This window comes from Pollachius pollachius, assembly GCF_949987615.1.
Source record: "Pollachius pollachius genome assembly, chromosome: 7".
Taxonomy (NCBI): domain Eukaryota; kingdom Metazoa; phylum Chordata; class Actinopteri; order Gadiformes; family Gadidae; genus Pollachius; species Pollachius pollachius.
Window position 1 is genome coordinate 16,770,605 of NC_136940.1, and position 6,436 is coordinate 16,777,040.

The 6,436-nt window shown below is 45.3% G+C and overlaps 1 protein-coding gene across 1 annotated transcript in view; it reads left to right on the forward strand.

Moving 5' to 3' along the window:
• Positions 1-5,688: 5,688 nt before the first annotated feature.
• The window catches only part of bcar3 (BCAR3 adaptor protein, NSP family member), a 43,470-nt gene continuing 42,722 nt past the window's right edge, over positions 5,689-6,436 (forward strand). The window contains exon 1 of the mRNA XM_079740269.1: positions 5,689-5,978. The gene's annotated coding sequence lies outside the window, so the exon portion shown is untranslated. The remainder of the gene's footprint in view (positions 5,979-6,436) is intronic.

A 6,436-nucleotide genomic window follows, 5' to 3' on the forward strand; every position in this document is an offset into this window, starting at 1 on the left:
GTCCGCAGCCTCCCATGAGGCTTTGGATAAAAATGTGTAGAGAATAATAAATAGTGATAGATCATCATTCAGTTTATAGAGCTTAAAGTAACCCAAAGATCAGTACATGTTGATTCAAAATGCATCTGCATTAATAAGAGCAATTCATTGCGTCAGATTCCACAGTAATGAGTGCATGATGATTAAACATAAAATATAAATGATTTCCTGGCAGTGTGTTAACAGGCCCCTGGCAATAAAGGGATGGACTGGAAGAGCGAGTGACTCAAGGGGCAGGAAGCACATTCTGTGCCACCCTGAAATGACAATCCGCTGGCTGACTGGGAGGGAGGTGGGGGCCCACATCTACGATGCACGCATGCACGCACACACACACACACACACACACCCCCCCCCCACACACACACACACACACACACACACACACACACACACACACACACACACACACTCACAGGCATCTACACTTACACACAGACACACACACAAACATACATATACAAAGACATGCATGCACACACAAACACACTTACACACACACACACACAAACACACACACACCCAATCGCACACAAACACACACAAAGTGTAAACGTGAGGGGAGATGGTGGAGTGTAAGCAAGACGAGGTGAGAAGAGTGGGAGAGGAGCCGAGGAGGGGAAGGAGGAGCTGTACGCACCGGGCACGGAGCTCACATTCCTGGAGAAGGAGTCAGAGAGGAGGCCTATTGCACTGAGGAGAGGAGGGAGGGGAGGAGAGCAGGGGGTTCAAGATGACAGTTTTTATTATTATTATTGATAAGGAGGATGCCGTTAGCAGGTGGTGAGGGTGTGGGGAACTCAGGAAAGCTTTGCTGGGAGTTCTGGGTGGACTTCTTGTGGTCTAGCGCTCAATGTGTGAAATTTCCGGAGCTGAAGAGTTAGATAGTAGGGAGAAGACGGGAAGGGGGAGGGCACGAGTGAAGACTGCTGCAAGAGACAGGTGGGGGTTTAAATACAGGTGGTTGTTAGTGGGCAGGTGGAGTTTAGTTAAAATAACAGAAGTCCTTAGAACTTATAGACCTTTAATTCTTGTTCCTGTCAATGGTCTGTTAATTCTGTTAATGACTAATCTCCCAGCTCATGTTTTATTTGCTCTGGCATATGCCAGGACCACCTCCCATTCTGAAACATTTCCAGCAGAGCTGGCTCGGGTTGGGCCCATCATAACCGTTGATCTAATATAGGGCGGGCTTGACATAATGACAAGCCCGCGAGTTTGTAATGGGAGTTTGTTTTTCATTATCAACCAAGATCAATCTATCCAATTGCGTCCAGACTCAATTTGTTGTGTGTCCGTTGATAAATTAGATAATTAGAGAGATTCCAGAATAGTGCAAGGGTTTTTGGTTGTTCTCAGATGGTTTCAAAAATTACAAATCATTACGGTGATTTGTATTCTTTTACGCTGCTTCTGGTGCTTTTTCATTTGCCAGACACTATTTGATAGAGGCTTTTTTTCGAACCCCAAGCAAATAATTGTTTCCCAGCAAATGTAATATAAATCTGATGTACGCTGTTTTATTCAACAGCAGCCTTTCTCTGCTGCATACACAACTGCATATTCTCAGTAGAACAACTAGAAACTAAATATATTCAATCATTTTTTAAGAAATGCCCGACTGATGTGACAGCTCAACAGTTTGTTTTCGGGAAGTCTGGGTGACTCAGCCACTCTTTGCTTCCTCAGATTGGCAACCAGACACGCCACTCTGGCGACATAGTCTTGACCCTTCAGCAGAAATATGATACAAAATAAGTGTCCCAATATTGTCAATTTAAGTATTGTATATGCTGGTACGCATGCTTAAGATAGAATCAGACAATTGGATGATTTCAACAATTACAAAGGCTGAAAAAAACATAAACGTGACCAGAGAATAATCTGAGAGAAAACAGTTGCTGGCCCTGTGGTTTGGGGTATTTTCACTCTGCCACTGGGCCATTGTCTATTAAAAAAACGCTGAACTACACTGAGCTGAAGATCCATCGTAAATCAGAGCCTTTCTTGCGCAGGCTGATTTGCATGCTGTCCCCACAATTGGCCACAATAACAAAGTGTTTATTTGTTAAAGAATGTTCTGAAGATTAAAGAAGATCTAATCAAACTACTTCTGCTCACGCCCATATAATTGAATGTGCTCATTCTTGACATATTACAGTCACGTTGTTCTAGCTGTTTCAGGGAATCTTTGATTATTATCGAGACTCTAGGTTGAACTCAATGAAGCTCAGGACGCATAAGAAATGATACCCCAGTGTGGGTTTTTATCTAATGTTCAGGTATTAGTATGAATAAAAGGTTATCAAGTAGGGTTGGTTTTTTAGGGGTTTCATTAGTGGTGGTTTCCATCGATGCTTGGATGTGTATCATGGGAGCGTTCTCTTCTAAAGAAGCACCCATCAGGTAATTTTCCCGTGTTTACTTCTTCCAGTGCCTTTATTCAGAGATTCTAGGATTAGGGGGGATTGGTGCAAAGATACAAGGGGATTTATCAGTGGCACAGTGTTGTTCTTGAGGTCAGATTTGTTTGCAAAACAGGGCAGCCAAAACAGATGAGAAATAAGAGATTATGACTTTTAAAGATGAGCATTATAGGTTATGTGTATGACACATTACGCTGAACTGCCAACATTCATGTTGAATCTCGCAGTGTTTTGGATAATCACTCTCTCTCTCTCTCTCTCTCTCTCTCTCTCTCTCTCTCTCTCTCTCTCTCTCTCGCTCTCTCTCTCTCACTCTCTGAGGGTGATTATAGATTTGTTTCCTGACTCGAAACTGTACACTTTCCTGGAAATACGATTTGGTCACCGCCCTCCCCCCCCCACACACACATACATGTGTTTAAGGGTGGCCACCTGTAAACACACACCTATAGGAATGTATGATACTTTTGAGAAATACGGTGGAATCTTAGATATTCCTTACCTGAAGGGAAAGAGAATAGTTCCCCAGATACTTATGGGAATGGACTCCATAGCTGCTCTGGGACTCTGAAGTTTCCCTCCCAGCCCTCCTTGCTCTGGCACTGGAAGATGTCAGTAGATACTAATTGGCCAAATGACTCAGGGAAGTCCTCATCTCATAACTCACTCACACCATGCAACAAACACACAAAGACCCTCCTTGTTTTCCGTGGTGCACAGTTTGTGTGTGTTTTAAGGAGGGCGTTTGTAGATGAATGGACTGAGAGCATAAATTACTTAAGGAATCCCCACGTTGATCACCCACAGAGCTACGAGGCGTAAAAATCTGGTAAACTATCACTCAGGAACATAACAAGTGTATGTGTGTGTGTGTGTGTGTGTGTGTGTGTGTGTGTGTGTGTGTGTGTGTGTGTGTGTGTGTGTGTGTGTGTGTGTGTGTGTGTGTGTGTGTGTGTGTGTGTGTGTGTGTGTGCATGCATGTGCAGACATACAGTATAAATGTTTTCTGTCTAGCTGTGGGTGCTTGTGTGTGGATCCATGCGGGCCATCTGATAGTCTCAGTGTTCATAGAGGTATGGTCTACTTTTATTGTCTGGGTGGAACACACACACACAGCACGGCTGGGTGTTATCATCCCCAGTCAATACAGAGGAACAGAAAACAGAGAGTGGAGGTTGTTCGGGCTAGTCAACCCCCCCCCCCCCCATTCAACACTTACACTTACACACCTCCACAACTTTTATTCCTTCCTTCAAGATCCTGTAAAAAATCATTCAACAGAAACACACCCAAAGTCCTCAAACTCCACATTCAACCACCACATTCAATACGTTTACATGCACAGCTTAATCCGATTAAAGCCATAGTTCGACTATGCTCCTCAATCAGACAACTGCAACTGTCAGAGTATACATGGTGGTGAGAAAATCGATCCCTTGGCCGAAGCATTTCATACCCCGGTACGGGGTCTACTGAAAAGATGTTTTCAGTAGACAGCTGTTTTCGGGTCCATGTCATTACTCTGACGCTCCATTGTTCAGACCTCTCGGTCGTATGCGGAAAAAAAAAAAGGGCAACAATCCCTTTCTCCTCTATGTCGCGTTTCAAACTGGACTTCAGAGAGTCAAAGCCAAAGTTCCTTTCCCCCAATTCCTTCTCCACCATGGCCGAGATAACCCCCACTACAAGTCTTTACTTGTTGCTGAAGTACCAGGGAGTCAGAGAACCCGACGCAGTCTTTAAGTTTCATAACATCAGAGAATATCCCCGTCAGTTTGGCCGCGGCGCAATGAATGAATAAAGATCGAAAAAAACATTTATTTTGACAGATGTGCCCGAAGTTACTACTTTACAACGTTGTGGAAGACCAACATTTAGAAAGACATGTACTTTTAATTCAGCCTTGGGTGAAATCAAAGTGTTACACCTTTTCTGCTGTCGGCTCCCCGACCGTAGTCGAGGAGCACAGGAGAGACGTTCCCTCCAGGGCCGATGTTCTCTTGGGGGTAACATCCTTCTCTTTGACCGGCAGTGGGTCTGTAGATACTAATTGGCCAAATGAAGCGGAATGAAGCGGCCACGATTATTGACAGGCTGGGTACGTTATTCGTAGTTACACTGACTTAACACTACACCTTTGCAGAGGTACAACCGGACTCATTCATTCACCAAACTGACATGCGCAACCGCTCGCTCTCCTTGCTCGTCCACTCAATCGCTGAAGTCACTCATACACACACTGTCATTCTCGCATACACACATATGCTACTCTCGTAACAGGAGTGTAGTTAGTACTGAATGCATGTTGATGATGATACACTTCTTATAGGGGGTAACTACATTGGCACAACACCGGCTTCCTCCATGTTCTTCGCCACCTTTTTAAATAAATCGCCATTTCTAGTTTTCTCCTTATACTTCCGGTTGATGGCCCCCGGGATAAATCTCGATCTTGCGCAGAACCGCATAATCCGATTCCAATCCGTTTGACCGTATACATGCACGCTTAATTTGACTAACAATCGAATAATCTAGGGGTCTTAATTTGACTGAGTAACTTGATGCGATTCGATTCGCTAATAATTCAACTTTCTTGAGTGTCATGTAAACGCACTGATTGAGAAGACAGATACTTATTGCACCCATTTAGTACAAGTGCACAGAATGGTAACTTGTCTTGGAGCAGCAGAGAGAGAGAGAGGGAGAGAGAGAGAGGGGGGGGGGGGTAACAGACAAGACAAGTGAGATGGCAGAGGTCAAATTGAACATAAGAGTTGGGTACATGAAATATGAGGCTGTAGGATAGGAGAGAGAGAGAGAGAGAGAGAGAGAGAGAGAGAGAGAGAGAGAGAGAGAGAGAGAGAGAGAGAGAGAGAGAGAGAGAGAGAGTGTGTGTGTGTGTGTGTGTGAGAGAGTGCAGCGTAGTTCACAGAGGACGTTTTTCAGTGTGGGGGGCGGGGGTCAGAGTTGGAGGGGTGACTTGGGGCAGGGAGGGAGGGATGGGGACAGGGGAGGAGGGTGAAGGAAGGAGGGGGAGGGAATATGAGAGCACTTGGCTAAAAAAAAATAAAGAAAGAAGAAAAAACTCTTCAACCAAGAAGGAGGGGCAGGGCCACTTGTAAATCACTCCCCAGAGGGGAAAAAGAGGCAGGGAGACAGAGAGAGAGAGGGTGGAGAGAGAGAGAGAGAGAGACACACACACACAGAGAGGCAGAGAGCAAGAGAGAAGGTCCTGTCTGGCCAGTATTGAGCCTTGCTGCGTGTTGTTGCCTGCCTGCCGGAGCAAGGACACTTGTGAGCCGGTTCAGAGAGTTTCAGTTCAGTCAGAGAGTGACAGTAACTAAGTCTAGACCATGCATCCAAATGGACCACGGCAAGTTACAAGTACAGTTTAAAACCCTTTGGGCAACGCTGGAGAGGAGAGAATAGCAAAGGAGAGAAGAGGAAAGAGAGAGCTATATTGAGTTATATAGAGAGTTACCTCAGGGGTTGGCTGCACACGCACACAGACAGGTAGGTCATCAGTATGTCAGACTGTCTATTGTGTTCTTGTGTTTTGTGGGTGAAGGACTTTGTTTGTGTTTGTGTATATGTGGACGCTTGAGTGTATTGCTCTACATCAATGCAGCAAAGGAACAAATGGTTGACAGCTATGGCGTGAGGACGATTTCCTTTTGTGGCACAAAGAGTGGAGGCTTGGTGGGTAGAGGTGGGGATGCGGGGGTGTTTGAAACCATCTACCAGTGGATAAGTCGGCGGAATGGGTCTCCATTGTCTTCCTGTAGCTGTGGATTTACGGCAAGCCCTCCTTTTCCTCTTTACTCTCTTGCTTGTCGACCTGCATCCTTGCTTGTCCATGTTTACATCCTTCTCTCTATCGTTTGGTGGTGCTCAGAGTCCATGGTCGCCAAGGAAACAGAGGGAAGGGGAGGGGAGGAGGTGGGGGGGATGTAGGTTTGGTGACGATTAAA